A 19,550-nucleotide genomic window follows, 5' to 3' on the forward strand; every position below is an offset into this window, starting at 1 on the left:
CTACATACAATGCCTTCACAAAGTAGCCTACACATGGCACTTAAGCAAGCAAAGGATATCATTCAACTTCAAGAGCTACCAATGCATTATGATGGACATGTGGCATTTGAGTTACCATCTTTTGATCTATTTGTGCACGAACTTATGAAAATTGAAACATGTGAATTTACCATGAAGAATACGTTTGCACAAATAGAGTTTTGGAATATGTTTAACAAGATGGTTCCGAGCAAGGATATGACTGTACATCAATGTGTGTGTGAACACATTAAAGGAAGAGTATGGCTCTTTTGTTTGAAAATATTTTAATGTGTGAACACATTGAAGGAAGAGTATGTCTCTTTGTTTGAGACTATTTGAGATGCAACATGGTTACTTTGCCACACTATACACTATAGAGTGACTATTGAGATCTTGATCTAACCTTTTTCATTGCTCATGCTCGCTCAGTTTCTTGTCCGCTCGGAAGTACTCGCTCGAGGATTGGGATTCCTCCATTATTTTGAGTTGCTTTAGCCTTGGTCCACTTGATCAAATAGTCTGAGCTTGGGTTCTATAAGTAGGTGGCTGTATTGGCCCAACAAAGTCTATACCCCATTTTGCAAAAGCTCTAGCCCCCATCATTGGTCTTAGAGGCATGCTATTTACACGAGTTGGCATTACAAGCATCACACCTTCGAATATATTCCTTGGCATCCGCAAAAAGTGTTGGCCACCATATGCTTGCCATTAAGACTACTCTTGCCGTGGTCTCACTAGAAAAGTAACCTCCAGATATCCAGTGCATGTGCTTGTTCTATAATAGGAATGTATTCGTTTTCATTTGCACAAAAACGCAAGTTTTGATCCTTACCGCTCTGTTACTATTGGTTTCCAATAAGAGTGTAGTCTCTTGCTTCAGTTTCAAGTGATCTTTGATGGCGTTTACTCACATCCTCATGAAATGTTTGGCTTGATAAGTAAGTAACTAGATAATTACTCCACTTAGGAACATGTGATATTTGGAACAATGTCACTTGAGGTATGGGTGCTTGTTTTTGACATTGAGGACATGTTTTTTCAAATGAATGAACATCTCTCCTCATAGTTGGACAAAATACTCCGAGTTTCAAGATTCCTTGCATAGTTTGGTCCTCCATAAAGTGAAGCCCTACTACTCTAATATGTACTTGACTTAGGTATTGGGTTTTCTTTTCAATATTAATGCACAACAACAATATTCTATCTCGATTTATTTTGTACAACCTCCCAGCTAGTAATTAATACATAGCCAATTTCTCAATTAATCCTATTGTAATAGGAAGTGGTATTTGTGAATCCACTTGAGCTATTGTCATGAAAGATACCATGTTTTCCACCCATTGAGGTATCATTTCAATAGAGAACACATACAAATTATCTGAGATAGCTAAGTGTTCTTCTAACTCATCCATTGCATCATAGTGGAGGTCTGAAAAGACTTGTTGAGCTTTCATTAAGTCCTTGGATTCCAGAATTTCTTCGTCAATGTGGAGGGTTGAGATCATTTGGATGGGAATTATGTCATAGCCATCCTCATTGCAAAATTGAGTAGGCATAGACATGTTTACACATACATCCATTGTTGCTAAAATTTGAGTCCACTCAAATGCCTCAAACAAATGCTGTGGAAAGGGTTCAGGTACATAGGCTTTATCTATGCAATCCCTTTCTAAGATATATTCTTCCCGTTTTAAGATCCCGTTTCTTGAGGCTCCACACATCCAAATAGAGTGTCTTTGTTCAACCAAGATGGAGCTTAATTTCAGCCAAAGAGACTGAATCGAATTCTTGTATGGGCGTTTTCATGACATCTCTATAAGTGTGATCTTTTAGATTAACCCTTGTTATTGATCCCACTTGCTTCAAGTACAGATAATTATTTCCCCAGTCTTGGACAAGCTGTACTTGTCGCATGAAAGGTCTTTCCAAAATGATTTTGTAATTGAGTTTCTTTCCAAAGTCTACTATGATAAAAGTGTGTTGATATTCAATCCCACAGAAATTAACTATCACTTTTTTAAGTATTCCTAAGGGTCTTTTGATGTGTCCATTAGCCAATTATAATTTTATTCGATTTTGTCTAATGGTTGTTTGTCCCCAGGATTCCCATACTAATTTCGTGGCTATGGCTATGCCTGCCTCACTATCCACTATTGCCATGGTTTCTATGTCATTATATCTCACTGAAAGGGTTGTGTTTGCTTCTTTCCCTTTGTACTATTCTCTGACTTCGTTCATTGGAACAGAATGAATCTCTTCGGTATCCATTTCATGTTTCAATTTTCCCTTTTTTTTTTGCGATTAGCCCTGTTATTTCCACCTTCTCTAAAGTTTTTTGTAGATCATTCCATAAATATGGCATGATTTTCAATAGTTCTCCTAAAGTAAGAGTGCATTGAATGGGTGTAGACGTGATGGAATGAATGTTATCTACTTCTAGGGTCTGTTCAGCTCTTTTTACTTGATTGGTTTTACACACTATGGATTCATCTTCGTTATCTCCCAAGTAAGAGGGTGTTAGCCGCAAGCTAACTCGGATACCATTTTTTGGAGCTCTCATTGTAAAAACAATTCTTGTTTTTATGAATCGAGAATATTGTAACTCTTATTTTTCGAATAAACCTTGCAATTGATGAGCTGGGGCTACAAGCTTTCAGATTGTATTAACCTGTCTTTACCTATCTTTAGTTAGATCTCCCAGATAATTAGTTTTGACCACCAAAAACCTTGGCTAAGATATAAAAGCCAATTTTTGTAAGTTATTTTCAAGCTAACGGCGCTTACTTGTCTCCTTCTCGCGCTTCCTGCTCCCGCTCCGGTTCTCAACATTGTAGTTGCATCTGTTGCATTGCAATCACAGGTAAGAGCTCTACTCATTGATGTATGCAAGTCACAATAATTTGTAGTTGTTGGCTTCGCCTACCCATGGCTTAATTTCATCATAAGTAGGAATTTACACTTAAAAATAAAAAACTAAGCATAGGCGGAGTATTGGGGCATCATTGCTAAGCATTTAGATGCATTCTGGGCCAAAAACAACTAGGTCAAAAATCCACTACCGTTAATAATTGTGATTTTTCACGTGACCTAAAGTGGGATTTGAGACCATAAGCATGTGTGGTTAGGTCTTATAAACATGTCCTAGAAGTTTTGTTACGTTTGGATGTCATTTGATGCTGTAACGGATGTGATTTATTTGTCGATGAGCGATTGGCTTTTGGTAATTTCAGTCACTTGAGTGTAGCTAGAGTTAGATGTGAGTTGTTTGTTGTTTTCCAAGAGATTGACAACCTCTTGTAGCCTCTATGCACTAGTTGAGTCAACTTCGTCCCATGGATTGTCAATTTAATCGTGGTTCTTGCTACGTCTACAATAAGATATGAGTGAGGTTAGACACCCGTCCCACATTTGGCACCACTCCCGAGATCGAAGAGACCTAAACTAGGGAAAAATACGAGCATTTTGTGAATTTGTCCTTTAACTTCCTCTAGTTTCTCTTAGAGTAAAAACTTTCTTTTAAAACCGCATAGCTTAAGATTGTCATCTTTTGCTATGTAGAGGTAGCTTGGAAGTAATCATACTTGCTGAGTACCTTTAGGATTGTAGGATTTTGAGAATGATTGGTAGATGAGACAAGTCTTAAGATCAATGATATTCAAAAAACCATAAAAAACAAGAAAATGAGTGTTTGTGGACACTTTCCACAACCCCATTGTAGTAGAACCTATGAGTAGGGTAAATAGCATCCGAGGTGGATTTCAGAACACTGCTCTCTCCAAAATAATTGTGTGTGAGTTTTTATTTGAAGTTGCAAAATTTCAGGTCTGTGGCTACAAATAGCACGAAAAGACTCCAACCCACTCAATCCGACTAGAGAGTATGCTTAAAAGTTGTAAAAAGACACATTGAGGTAAAAAATTCAAGAGTTTGCAAAAACTCAGATTATTTACTTTTTCTTGATATTTTAGGCCACATTAAGTTTTGACTTGATTCATAGACTTAAAATAGCTCATGAAAAAACTGTCCATTGAAAAAGTGCAAAAAAGTGTTCATTTTAGGCCTAAATTAAATAATCGTGATTATTTACTTTTAGCTAAAAATTGACCAAGCTTGATACTAGTGACTCATTACATTGTGTACAAACAACGTTTGTAAAGGACTATAGAATTTGGATCACCAAATTGACAAAAAACTGGATAAAAACTAAAGTTTGTACTGACTTTCGGGAATTTGAGTGTAAAATTGAGAAAAAATTGTCCAAACTCAATGAAACTTGATTCATAGGCTTAAATTGATGTGATAGACAAGTGTACATGCTCACTTGACCAAAAAGATGTAAAAGGTTTCTAGAAGTAAATAATCTTTACAATTGTCCCATTTTTCAACTTTTTTTACCAGGTTAGCATACCACTAGCTTTACATGTTGTAATAAGCCCACAAACCAAATTTGGTAAGATTTGGATCATTGGATTGAAAATTGTGACTAAATCTGCAAAGTCAGTCCGCGGACACAAAACTGATGACCATTTGAACAAAAATTGTCCAAACTTGGTTAGGGTGCTTAAGTAGAGGTTCTTAACAGATCTGTGTCAAGATGGAGACAAAAACTTACAAGAACTTAGCTGGAGTAAATAATCACAATTATTTATATCTGCTTCAAAAATTGATAATCTTGCACATTTGAAATTACCAGAAGGGCAAGCATATCAAGTAGATAATAGAAATCAATTTTGGTGAAATTTGGATCACAAAAGTGGGACTTAAGCCAGATTATTGAAATCACAGTCCGTGGACACGAAATATTTGCTAATCTTGAACAAATTTTGTCCAAAGTTAGTGAAACTTGTCCAGAGACCTTAACAGGTTACATACTTGGTAAATCAAGCCAAAAAGTGTAAAAACTGACAAAAGTAAATAATCATGATTATTTACTACTACTACAGAGAGATACCATTTTTAACTTTTGAGCTTCTATAGTGATAAACAAGCATAATACAAGGCCACCGGGAAATTTTGGATTCAATTGGATCCAAATTGGTAAAATTCACTCAATTTCTAGATTGTAGATTAATCCTTTGATTTTTTGCACAAGTGATATCTGAAAGTCTCAACGGCTGACTCACTTAGCTCGATTTGTGGTGATATACATAAACCAATCACAATAGTTAGAAAAAACTATACAGTCTTTGTGAAAGAATAGCTAACTTGATCAAAATTGATACAGGAATCACGTTGCAGACAAGGAATTGGCAGCTTGACAAAAGTTGCAAGCAAGTCAAGTGGAAGAAATTGACAACAAGGAAATCCAAAGGTAGTACTCTATCCCGGGCTTCACAAGTCTTTATGAACCTTAGATCTGGTTGTGTACTAGGAAATCAAGGCATATTTGGAGAAACCTCTAGTAGAGTATCCATTGAAGAAAGCGTGAATCGAGGAAATTCCTTGCACACTATCCTTGAACAAGTCTCAGATACTTTTTCAGGTTCAACATCTGAAATGTCTTCTTACTCAACTCACTCAAAAACTGGAACGACAGTGCGCTATAAGAATATACTCTCTTTTTATAAGACTAATCGCCACGGAGCTCGGGTTTACCTCGATCCTAATGAAGAGCATGCTATTCGCATTGATGACCATGGTATTGAGTATAGGGAAAACAAATAAGTAAAAATGTACATGGATAGAAAAGGAACTCGGTATGTACAAGTCAAAAACCCTGACGTGATAGACAAATGGGGGTTAGAAGTAAATACCATAAAAGAAGGGCCACCTACTTTAGAATTTGAGTGATATGATCAAGTTGATTTGAAACGTCCTAGTACGGATAATCCTAGGATCGGAGTCTATTGTTGGGAGGAAAGAAATGTAAAAGATCTCCTATGGACTGCACATGCCAAATTAGGACAACTAACATCCATGAAGATATCTATATATTCAAGATCAAAGATAAGCGATCAACAAACCTACCAACCTACCTATTTAGGGATTGTTATAACAATAAATTTTTTAATGATGACTCTTGAGGAGGTAGAATAAATCAAATACCAAGGGTAGTTTATAAGGAATTAGATATTGGGCTAAGGACCAAAAACTATTCCAAGAGATGAACATCATGAGGGATCTTCTGAGAGTAATGTTAAGAAACTAGAAACCACCACAAAGAAAACCGGGTGACACTAAGGCCAGTCCAGGGATACATGAGTCACTATTTTAGACACAATAGTTTGAAGGACTCAGAATAGAACCAACTGCTAGGAGACCGTGAGTTGAACCAAATAGACGTGTCAGACCTGCTGATTTTCAAAAATGGGTCAAAAAATACAATGGATTAAGGGATCCATATGACCATTTAGCAAGCTTTAAGCAAGTGCTAAGAGCAGAACACATATTTTTCCATACTCAATTTGAGGGGTTTGGAATTATATTAGAAGGAAAAGCATTGACATGGTTTCAAAACATTCCACCAAGGTCAATCATGGATTTGAATTCATTAGCTCAATGATTTGTAGCTGCTTGTTTCAGAACGGGAATCAAATACAATACGGTAGCTCAAATCTACAACTTTAAACAAAAATAAGGTGAGCCTGTTAGGGATTGTCCACTCGAATGAAACAATACATTGTTAGATGCCCAGAGCTAGAGATACTTGCAGAAGAACGACTAGTATCATTGTTTCTAGAGGGACTGCTAAACAAAGAACTTCATGCTTTATTGTATAGCAAGAAGCATACAACCCTAGAAGAGTGTGTCAGATGCTATTGACTTAGGAGACAATTGTGATATTTTGAACGAAGAAGGTGTCCCTAAGGATAACCAAAGTGAGAAAACAACATCCACTAAACCAGCACAAGTGGGAATGGCTGTTGCAGCACCACTTTCAGCCATAGAAAACATGCTCAAAAGGATAAACAACATGATGAATAACATGCAAAAAGCACGTACAAGGGGACCAGGGCAAGGGATGCTTGAACAAGGACAACCACTTAGACCGCAAAAATCGTATGCAATTGAGGGTAAATGGACCAACCATGAAACCAATGAGTGTTATTACCGACCAAAGTATGATGGGAATGGTCAGTACGTGTCTATGAGGCCACAAGGACAACCCATGTACATATATCAACCTAATATGGCCCAAGCTCAAAGAACACCAATGTCAGGACAAGGGTCCTGTACCCTAAGAACTAGGATAATCATGGACTACGGCCAAGGGTCGGGCTAGGCAGTGTGGAGAGGGGATCCGTCTAGGGCAAGGGGCTAGGAGCCCGCCTATATAAAGGGAGGTTGGGAGGAGGATCTCAAGGTCTAGTTCCCTAGTTCTTACACTGGTATCAGAGCTTAGGAGTCTCTCTTCCACTCTCTCTCTCTAGGTCCCTAAAAGCAAGGTCTTTAGGTGAGAACCGTGGCTTTTTGGGAGCTTTTCCAAAATAGCCCATTTTCTTGCCAAATCAGGCCGCCTTTCCCGTTTTGGAACTGTGTGTGTGGTGCATGAAGTCGCGAGGAGATTGTCTTGGAAAGAGCGCCATAGGGAGGTAGATATTGGTGCCACCATCTCGCCGCCGTAGCCGGCTTGAGCAACACACACCATCTCCATCTCCTTGCTCACAGAGAACGGCCCACTGACTGCATTTTGAGCTTCAAAAAAATCCGATTTTTCACATTGAATGGCCTTTTGGCCATTGCTTTTGAACCTTGGCCACTACTAGTGGCCCTTCCCACAGGCAATTCGGCGACCAAGGCGGTCAAGAAAGCCAGAGCAGCACAAGAAAGGCGAAGCCAACACTCGGCTTCCCATCGAATCTCATGAAGTCCCACTACACTCATTACCTGCAGAAATTTATAGAACCTGCATATTTTTTTGCGACGACTTCAAGAGACGTTCAAGCAACATAATAGTCGAAGCTTCCAACAATTAATCTTCGACTCAAAGGTGAATCTTCAACCATACACAGTGCGGAGTTCGATTTGTACCCCGCCGGTGCAAATTATTGATGATCAAGTGCTACGACGCACAAAGGGGAGTTCGCTATACTTTGCATTTGAGCAAAGATCATAGCTCTGCAATCTACTTGGTCTGAAATTAACCTAATGTCAAAGAGTCTTTATCATAAAGGAAAATGGCCAATTGATATAAATCATGGATGGATGATTCGTGCAACAAACAACTCATCAGGGGAGTTGTACGGAGCTTGTCCAAATGTTAAGGTGACTATAGGGTATGTGAAAGATGATCAGAATTTCTTTGTACAGGAGATGTTTACATACCCTCTTATCCTTGGGCAGCCATACATCACTACTACTCGCATGGAAACCAAGGTGATGGATGATGGGCCAGCTTATGCAAGGATAAGGAGCGAGGATGGAAAGTGTGCAGTACAGTTCCTTACTATTTGTGTAGACCATGAAAGGAACCGTGAAGTCTTAGAGAGAAACCCTTGCCAAAGACAAACAAAGAGTTCAAGGACTACATGGATATGAGGGGTTTTGTCCATGTACCATTGTAGAGCGGGATTACAGTGGTACAAGAAGAGAAAGGTTCTCACATGATGTATATGCAAAGGAAACATTTTCTACAGGTTTTGTAGGATTATCAGACTATGGATCTATTGCTTTTACAGAGTGTGAGAACTTAAAGCGGGGTGAACGACAACATGTAAATAGTGTATAAAGATATTTGAAGATGAATGGTTTGCTAGAAGATGATGAATGCATTGCAGGTGTGTTTGATGAGTGTTCGTTTGTGGATACTATGCGAGATTTGGAGTCTTTAGTGGATTGCAATTTGTGTATGGGAAGTGAGGTTGTGAAAGTATGCTCAATAGAAATGTACAAGGCCATTGAGGATTTCAAAAATGCTCAAAGTGTTGATGTACGAGTGGAGACTAAGTATAAGTCCGTGGCAAAGAAAGTGAAACCAGTGGCATTACCTCTACCAAAAGACTGCACAAAGAAGATGGAACAAGATGCTTTGCAACCTAGCCTTCGTGATCCAAGCAAGATTGGAGACAAGCTCACAAAGGATTCTTTGAAAGAGTTAAAGGTTGGTTGCGAGGACATTTTGACAAAAGATGAAAAGATATGCTTTGAAGACATGCTTGCCAAACACGGAAAAGCTTTTGCATTTGAGCCTTATGAGATAGGGTGTGTTGATCCATCCATTGTTTCTCCTATGGTGATCTTCACTATCTCTCATGTGCCTTGGAACTTGAGACCTATTCCTGTTCCAAAGGCTCATGTACCGAAAGTCATTGAGTTGCTTAATGAAAAGATCAAGATGGGTATCTTGGAGCCTTCTTGTGCTCCGTATTCAAACAGGTGGTTCACAGTTTCGAAGAAAAATGATTCTTTACGCTTTATCTAGGATATGCAACCTGTAAATAAGGTGACAATCAGAAATGTGGGTATAGGGCCAATTGTCGATGAGTTTGCAAAGGCATTTCCAGGAAGGGCAATATATTCTATGGGAGATTTTTACTCAGGGTATGATCAGTTCAAACTAGCAATGGAAAGTAGGGACCTGACTACCATGAGGACACCCTTGGGTTTAATAAGGATGCACACCTTACCTCAGGGGGCAACAAGTTCAGTTGCACACATGATGAATGGTATGAACAAAGTCCTACGTGACTTCATACCACAAACTACAATGCCTTTCCTTGATGATGTGCCAATCAAAGGATGTGATGTAAGTGATAAAGATGTGTCTCTAGACTCGAGGGGGTGCTGAAAGTATGTGGAAAACCATATCAATGATTGTGATAATATCTTGTCAAGGTTGAAAGAGGTGAACCTTACCTTGTCTGGCCAAAAGTCAGTGTTTGGTGTGAATGAAGTTCTCATTGTGGGACATATGTGCGGGCCATATGGTAGAAGTCCTTGTCCTGCAAAGATTGATGTAATCCGCAGAATGAAAGAGAAATGTATAAATGTCACTGAGGTTTGATGGTTCTTGGGTGCATGCGTGTTTTATGTTATCTGGATTCCGCATTATGCACATGTAGCAGAGCCTTTGTATTAGCTTTTGAGAGAGAACAAAAAGTTTCAATGGGAGGAAATTCATACCCATGCCATGAGGAAATTAAAGAAGTTGCTGCTTATGTCTCCAACTTTGAGAAAAGCAAACTATGAATGTGGAAGATATGTAATTGTGACAGTGGATACTAGCCCCACAGAAATTGGATGGGCGATTGGGCAAGATGATAATGATGGCAAGCGATATGTGGTGAGGTTTGGAGAAAAAGTCCTAAGTGCTCGTCAACACAACTATCCACAGGTAAAATGAGAGTTATGGGGAGTAGTCACAGCTTTGAAATGTGATAAAGAGTATTTGATAGGAGCAAATGTAATAGGGAAGAGACGGATTGTCTACCCCTTCTTGAATGATAACAAGTTGCTCAACTCTCGACATTGCTATGTTGAGATGGATTGCCCACAAAAAGTCCTTGAATCCAGAATTTAAGAATATTGCAGGGAAAGATAATCCAGTTGCAGATATGCTTTCAAGAGCAAGGTATGAAAAAGAAGAAGACATGGTTGTCGAGGGCGATGATGTAGGCACACAGTTCTATAGTATCTCTCGTGCCAAGGGTGATCATGTTTGCTTATCAAATGCACTTGAGTCGTTTACAGAGGACTTGTATCAAGGTGATTGGTTGCTCATTGGATGCTATCTGAGCACTTTGACAAGGCAAGAGGGGTGGACTGATCAAGAGTTCAAAAGAATATGTAGAAAGGCCTATGGATACTTTTTGAAAAATGGGTACTTGTGGAAGCGTCCAAAACAAAGAAATGGACTGCCCATGAGAGTGGTGAATGAAAAGGACGCTCAAAATGAGCTTATGAAAAAAGTTTCATGAGAGTCTTTATGCTGGACACAGAGGTGTATGGGCCACATTTACCAAAATGAAAGAGAGGTATTGGTGGAAAGGTATGTATAAAGATGTATCTCACTTTGTGGAATCATGTGAAACCTGTCAAATGTATTCAAATGTACGTCATCGTGATGGGTTGCACCCTACTTACCCATTGGCCATGCATTAGAAGTGGGTAGTAGATCTGGTTACAATGCCATTGGGCTTATGGAAAATGAGATACATAGTGCTTGCACGAGAAGACTTAACCAACCAAGTTGAAGGTCGTTCTTTAAGAACAAAAAGCATAGAAGGGATATGTAAGTTACTCTTGGATGATGTAATTAGTCGTTATGGCTGTGTTGGGAAAATAATAGCGGACAAGGGTGAGATGCTGACAAAGCAAGGGAGTTTTTCTCTAGGTTGGGCATTAAACTTGCTCTCACTACTGCATATAATCCTGAGGGAAATGGAAAATCAGAGAGTGGGCATCCTCCTATCATTAAAGCTTTAGCTAAGGCTTGCAAAGGAAAAATGGGAGAGTGGCCTAGGTTGTTGCCTTATGCTTTATGGTCTGATCGTACAACTCATAGCTCGGTTACTAGTTATATGCCTTTTGAGTTGATGTATGGTCAGAAACCTATAATGCCAATTGAGGATGTAATTCCCACATGGAATGTATTACCTTGGGAAGATGGAATGAGTAGGGAAGACCTTCTTGCTTTGTGCATACAACACTTAGAAAGAAGGCCCCAACATATTGAGATTACGGTAGCACTATTGAAAGATGCAAGGTTAGAGAATAAGGACATATTTGATAAGAGGCATAGGCTCATACCTAAAGCTATTGAGGAAGGTGATCGGGTGTTGGTGTATGACGGCAGTCTTGACAACCAACATTCAACAATAAGAAAGCTTTCAAAGAGATGGTTTGGTCCTTATGTGGTTCATCATGTACATGGGAATGCAACTTATACCTTGCATGAATTAGATGGGACAAAAATGAAGATTCCCATTGTAGGGAAAAGAATCAAGTTATTCAAAGGAAGAGGTGATACAGATCCCTTTGATTCACAGGAAGGTCAAAATGAAGGCTCTGATGAAAATGGTATGGATATGGATGAAGAACAAGAGGATGATGCGTTATATTTTTTTGCAAGTGATGATGAAATCGACATGTATGTTGACTTAAATGAAGACTGAACCTGCAAAAGATATCTGTGGCACATACCAGAGGATGTGCAAGTTTAGAGGGGGTGGATATCGTTCCATGGCACGTTCATACTATGAAATTGAATTATCTACCTCACTCTAAATTTTTATGATGTGTGGGACCAAATGCTACAATGTACATAGTGTGATATATGCGAAAATGGATGTCACGGTTGCAGTCGTGTACATACCTTGCCGGGAGGGCGAGGCCCTACACGTGGCACCTTGGAATGATTTTTCACATTAATATATGCCTAATTTGCTTTGGGAATGTACAAATGTCAAGTGTTTCGAAGTGGCACGCTCGTTTTGCCTAGAAAATTCAATGCGGGCAATCTTGGCAAAAAATAGCAGGTTTCGTGCGCTGGCGTGAAAGACATATCCAAAGTGCTTACCAAGTGGGAAAATGAGGTTCAAAATGAAATTTGAGCCCAATGGTATTTTTCCACTATTTTAGGGATTTTTCCCAGCTCGTTTGGGATTTTTACAGACAAAAAGTGACTTTTTTGGGCTAAAAATAGACCAAAAAAGCCTTAAAAATGCTCAAAATAGCTCAAAATGCCACATCAACAAGGCTGTTGTTATTTCTCAAGCTGTGTGGAAACGTTTAGAGCCAAGAATGAACTCATTTGGGCACATGAGCAAGGAGATACAACCATTCCTTTACAGGGTGCTAGTGCAGTCCAATGCTGCTTCCACTACATGGTTGAGGCTGTGAGGCCTCCAATTAGGGTTTTCCCTCCTCAAATAACTACTTGGGATTCTCCAATGAAGTACTGAAGCTTCCATGAAATGGTCACAACGAAGAATCGAAGCGTAAATTTAGGGGTTTTAAGAGGTCGAATGAGCACTGCATCTGTGCAATTGGGAGCGAGGCTACACCTAATCTTCACACACACAAGAGTTTTGAGTTAGTATTGGTTCTTTTTCAAAGTGGAGATTTCATGGCTGGATTTTTTAGTGTATTTTTGGCTTCAAATCGTCTACGCCTTGCTTGATTTTTCTACGAATCCTAACAGTCAGAGGTGCGGCGCGTTCCTAGTCGCACTGCGCACTTCTTGACAGCGTATATACAATGCTCGGGGAAAAAAACCTCCTAAAGAGGGAAAAATTTCCCCGGTGGTCCTAGTGTGTTCACACACATCACTAACACATGTATATGGTAACAAATCCCCCCTAGAGTGATCCGGTGAACGAGAGTTGGCACATGAATAAAGGGAAGTGCCATGCCCTGAAGACATGATCAGTCCACAAATGGCAGTAAGCCCAAAGCTTTGCGGAAAGATTCAAGCTTCTCATGAGACAATGCCTTTGTGTAAAGATCTGCAAGGTTGTCCTTTGTTGGCACATAGGCCAAGCTGATCTCTCCTGCTGAGAGCCTCTCCCTGACATAGTGGTAATGCACCTCAATGTGCTTTGCGCGAGCATGAAAAAATGGGTTCCTCGCAACTGCCAATGCGCTCTGACTGTCAGTGTAGATAGTGTTGGAAATGTCCTGTCCAACACCCAAAATCCATAAGGCATCTGAGCCATACACACTCAACCGTAGCTGTGAAGACTGCCCTGTACTCAGCCTCACAACTCGAAGTGGCCACAGTAGGTTTCTTCTTGCTCAACCATGATATACATGAACTTCCAAGCATGAAACAAAAACCACTTGCGGACACTCGCGTGTCAAAACAACCAGCTCAATCTGTGTTCGAAAAAGCATGTAAGTCTGGCGGCAATGATCCCCCCTTGGGATAAAACAAGCCAAGATGTAAAGTGCCACTAAGGTAGTGGAAAATCCTCTTGACAGCCTGCCAATGCTTAAACCCTGGGCTATGCATGAATCTGCTAACCTGTGAGACTGCAAACTGAATATCTAGCCTCATGTTGCATACATAAATGAGGCAACCAACAACAGTTTGGTAAAGAGTGACATCAACAGGATCACCAGCATCATGTAGACTCAACTTCAAACCTGTCTCCATGGGAGTGGCAATAGGTTTTCAATCCTCAAGTTCAAACTTACATAGCAATGTCTCTATGTAACTTTTCTGACACAAGGCAATACCACCATCACACTGCTTAAACGGTATACCCAAGTAATGATGCAATAGCCCCAAATCTTTCATCTTGAAAGTAGCATTCAAAGCATCCTTAAATTCAGCAATATGTCTCTCATTTGGTCGAGTGGTTAGCAAATCATCGACATAAAGAACCACAATGAGAAGTACATCACCCTCACACTTTACATACAATGTGCTTTCTATTGGACTGTTACGAAAGCCTCGTTTAACCAAATGAGTGTCAGCTTTTTCATACCAAGCACGAGGAGATTGCTTCAACCCATACAAAGCCTTCTTACATCTGCACACTTTTTCCTCTGGTTCTTTTATGAAAAAATTGCGAGGCTGCGTTACATAAACTTCCTCAAATATGTCCATTCAAGAAAGAAGTAACAACGTCTGATTGATGTACATCCCAACCAAAATGAGTTGCCAATGCACATAGAAAATGCATAGTAGTCATATGACAAGTGGGAGCAAAAGTCTCTTCATAATCTATGCCTTTTTGCTGTGCATAACCCTTTGAAACAGTCAAGCCTTATGGCGATTGATCTCACCATCCGGCTTGCGTTTCAACTTGTAAACCCACTTCGTACCAATGGCCTTTTTTCCAAGAGGAAAATCACATAAAGTCCATGTGTCATTTTCTATAAGTGCATCATATTCTGATTGCATGGCAGCCATCCAATTTTTTGAATTATGTGCTTCATCAAAAGAAAGAGGCTCCTCAACATCATGTAAGCTAGACATAGCCAAAGCATAACAATCTGATGCATAAGATTCATGGTGAGAGCCTGAACGAGTAGGACTAAACAAAGGTGCATCCAATTTACTGTCACGCAAAGTGTGCACCAGCCATTTTGGCATACCTCTAGCCTGCTCATTTTCAGACCTTTCCTCATCAAGTACATCATGTACATCTGCATCAGTAATAGGCTGATTTGTAACATTTTCAGAAACCCCCATAGGCTGTACATTTTCCTCATTGGAAATTACTTTTGTATTTCCACCATTGAAAAGAGGCAACAAAGTGTCATAAATGTCCTGTGAGCTTACATTACTATCTCTAGTACATGATAGCAAGGGATGAACAGAATCTTCCACAAACACTACATCCCGTGAAACCAGAATACGCTTTGTTTGCGGATGATATAACCTGTAACCTTTGCTTTCAGCACTATAACCAACAAAAATACATATGACAGCCTTATCAACCAATTTTTTTCATTGTGTTTGTGGCACCAAAGCATATTCCAAACATCCAAAAACACGCATGTGCTCAATAGAAGGCTTTCTATCATGCCATGCTTCATATGGAGTAATAAACTGCAAAGCTTTCGTAGGACACCCTGTTAAGTACATAAGTGGCACACATGATGGCCTCAAGCCAAAAAGAATGCGGCAAAGCTTGACCTTTGACCATACATCGTGCCATTTCCGTCAATGACCTATTTTTCCTCTCAACAACACCATTTTGCTGAGGTGTATAAGGCACTGTACATTGGTGTTTTATCCCACAACTAGCCAGAAATGCATTAAATTCATGAGACATATACTCCCCCCCTCGATCGGAATGGAGGGTGCCCATAGTACATTTCGAGACATTTTCAGCTATAGCTAGAAATTGTTTGAAGCACATAAAAACTTCGGACTTCTCTTTAAGCGGAAATACCCATGCATGCCTGGAGTAATCATCAATGAAAGTCACGAAGTAAAGGTAATTGTCCAAGGAAGGAGTTTTCATGGGCCCACAAACATCACTATGCACAAGCTGCAACCTGCATGTGGCCCGAACTGAACCATCCTTTGGAAACTTAGAACGCTGCATCTTACCCAAAATACAGCCTTCACAAACATGTTTGACAGATTTCTACAAATGCAGCAAACTAGCAAAATTTAGATGACCAAAACGTGCATGCCAAAGTTTTGCATATGAAATAGACCTTGAATCTGCAACAACATTTGCAAAATTATGTCCACATTTGTCATACAAAGTGAGCTTATACAGCCCACGGCACAAAAGGCCAAATGCAACAATTTCATCACCAAAACTGAGATCATGAACTGTATATCTGTCATCCACAAATTTGACTACAAGTCCAAGTCTAGAAAGTGCGAATACAGACAAGAGATTCTTCTTGATCCCAGGTACATAAAGTGCATCAACAAGTGTGAAGGAACTGCCATTTTGAGTACTAAGCACAATCTTTCCAACTCCCTTAACCGGATAAGAGGCTTTGTTGGCACAAGTGACTGAATTCCCATGAGGGACAGAATTGAGAGAGGTGAACAATTCACGATGTGAGGTAATGTGCTTTGTAGCACCACTGTCAAAATACCACACATGTGAATCTGCAGCAACTGACAAGCATGCATCATGGACAACAGGATTGTAAGTGCACTCTATGCTAAAAGCCCATTCTACATCAACATCAGCAACACAGTCTTCTTTCATAGAAGACTCAACAATGGCTGCATTTATAGTGGAACTAGCATTTGCAGTGGAACCACCCTCTTTCTTCTTAGCCTCTTTGGCCTTCAACTTAGTACACGACTTGATCAAGTGATCATTAGATTTACAATAATGTCAACGCATCTTCTTTTTGCCCTTATCACCAGAATTTTGAGACAAATTGGTTCCAGTAGAAGCATTAGGAACAGAAGATTTGCCACTCGCAGCAGAACCATAAGAAATGGCCGCATTGCTGTTACCACCCACCCTTTCTTTGAGAAGCAATAAAAGCCTGTTCAACTGCACGCTCCCTAGTTCTATTTTTTCTGGAAAGTGACTCTTGCAACAGCAATGTGCATAATGTATCAAACTTGACAATTTTAGGATTTCCTTGGGTCATCAGTCCCCAAGTACTAGCAAAAGTCTCGTAGGAATCGGGTAAGGCATCAAGAACAGTCTGCACAAGGGAACTGTCTGAAATGACTTCACCTACAGAAATAAGTTGCGCATTGATATCCTTGACACCAGCAAGGAAAGTGTCCATATCATCTTCCTCATGCATAATCTTCGACTCCATCTCTTTACGCAGCAAAGCAATTTTAGCCTCATTGCGGCTTGCATAAAGACCTGCTAGAATATCCCAAGCTTGTTTTGCAGATTTTGCTGAACGAATGTGAGAAACAATGGTGCGCTTCATAGACAACGCAATCAATGCATGAGCCTGCACATCCTTTACATCCCAACGAGCCTATTCTGCCGTAGGCAAAACAACTCTAATAGCAGCAATCCTTGCATCAAGACCTGCAACATCCTCAACATCACCTACATCCTCAGAACCAGGATGTACATCAATGCCTTGCACAATGTTCTAGACACCCTTTGACATAAGAACATGTTGCATCATATAAGCCCACATAGGGTAGTTTCCATGTCCTCAGCAGCAAACATCTTGAACACATATGTGTTGTTGTCAGCCATGGTAACTGCTACACCTGATGTGAAAACTGTACGAAAATAGGAAAAATGGAGCAGGAACAACACGTGCTGTATAGCACAAACCGTAGAAGACTATGAGGCACCTGTTAAGCAGAAAACGTCACTGACATAAATTCTGCACAAAATGACGAAATACCCTGTGTAGTACTGTTTGTAGTGGAAATGGAGGCTGAAATGAGCCCAAATCAAAAAGCTGAGAAGACTATGCTCTATGAGCTCTCCCAAAAATTTTGTCGACCTGCGAACGCTTGCCAAAGCTCATTGAAATCGGAGAAAGTGAGTAGGCGTGTGCTGGAGCAGCTGGCGACTAAGCTCGGGAGGATGCAACCTGCTCTGATACCAATTATTGGAATTAGGGTTTCAGAGAAACGCACACAGCTTGGAGAAGACGAAGGAAGCTGAAGGCACACAATAGAGAGTGTGTTACTTAGTATGCAATGGAAAGATAGATAGCCCTAGAGTGATGGGCGTTTATACAATGCTCGGGGGAAAAAACCTCCTAAAGAGGGAAAAAATGTCCCGGCGGTCCTAGTGTGTTCACACACATCACTACCACATGTGTATGGTAACATAAAGTTAGAAAAGAGACCAAGTGAGTTCAAGGACTTACTACCTATGAACTACAGTGGATTGATACTTCAATGATTAGGACTACAGTGGATTAATGCTCCAATGATGAGGATATAATGTATCTAGTTGTGCAAAACCCCTATATTGTGGATAAATGGGGAATGATAGGCACAAGAGACAAATTTGATGTAGAGTTTTAGGATAATCCACCTAAGTTGGACATTCCAAACGTGAAGCTAAGGTGAGTAAACAAAAAAACTAGAATCAACATGGATAACACTCACGTGGGGTTATACAAGTATCATAATGGAGAGAAAATTCTCTATTATAAGTGTGAGGAGCCATTTATTGGAGAGTTGTTAGAGCAAAATTACTTGTATGTTTTTATATACATAGAAGTTTGAAATACCCATGTAATCATTCTCAATAAGTATGGATGGAGATACTCCACAATAGATCGTAAGGAGTAGAGAGATATACATACTTTGGAGGCCCACTCCATCAATATTAATAGCATGTTTGGACCTACTGTATTAGAGACCAGAAAAGAAACGTTGTTAGAGAAAAATTACTCGCATGTTTCTATATACATAGAGGTAGAAATACCCATGTAATCATGCTCAATAAGTATGGATGGAGATACTCCACAATAGATTGTAAAGAGTAGAGAGATATACATACTTTAGAGGCCCACTCCATCAATATTATTTCATTGCTATCATGTTCGGACCTACTATATTAGAGAGCAAAAAAGAAACGGAGAGAGTGAGTCCTGATAAAATGAGAGTTGAAAACTCATTTAGTTGATCGCAGTTTTTAGTGTGGAGACTGATGGGATCCTTGGGTTCAAGGGTTTCAATGACCACATACAGGGGAAATGAAGCTCCAAGCATGATCTATACAATGAGAGTTTTGTTGGATACTTGGTAAAAAATAAGAGATGTGTGACCTGAAAAGAGGGCCACATTACAAACTCCAACTATAGTTTGTAGTGGGGATTACAAGGCTAGAGATGTTCTTGTAAGAGAACCTGGACTGGTAAGAATGGTGGCTAAAACATAAAAAATGCAGCCATCTCAAGTAGAAAAGTGTGTTGCTAAAAAGTACAATGGGTCATGTGATTCATATGTACATGTTTCACTCTTTATCTTAAGAGGTGAACAAGTGGTAGATTTTCATACGCAATATGAGGAATTTGGGTTGACATTGGAAGAAATAGCTTTAGCATGGTTCCAACCATGGAATAGTAGAGATTTTTCTAACATAGAGCAACTCTTACAACAATTTGCTAAGGAATTCTCGGAAAGGGAAATCGAGCACTACCTAGTGTCCCAAATCTATGATTTTAAATAGAGAGAGAACGAAGAAAGTAAAAAAAGCTTTGCTTTGCCTCATTCA

This window comes from Adiantum capillus-veneris, chromosome 26, assembly GCF_014529385.1.
Source record: "Adiantum capillus-veneris isolate H3 chromosome 26, ASM1452938v2, whole genome shotgun sequence".
Classification (NCBI taxonomy): Eukaryota; Viridiplantae; Streptophyta; class Polypodiopsida; order Polypodiales; family Pteridaceae; genus Adiantum; species Adiantum capillus-veneris.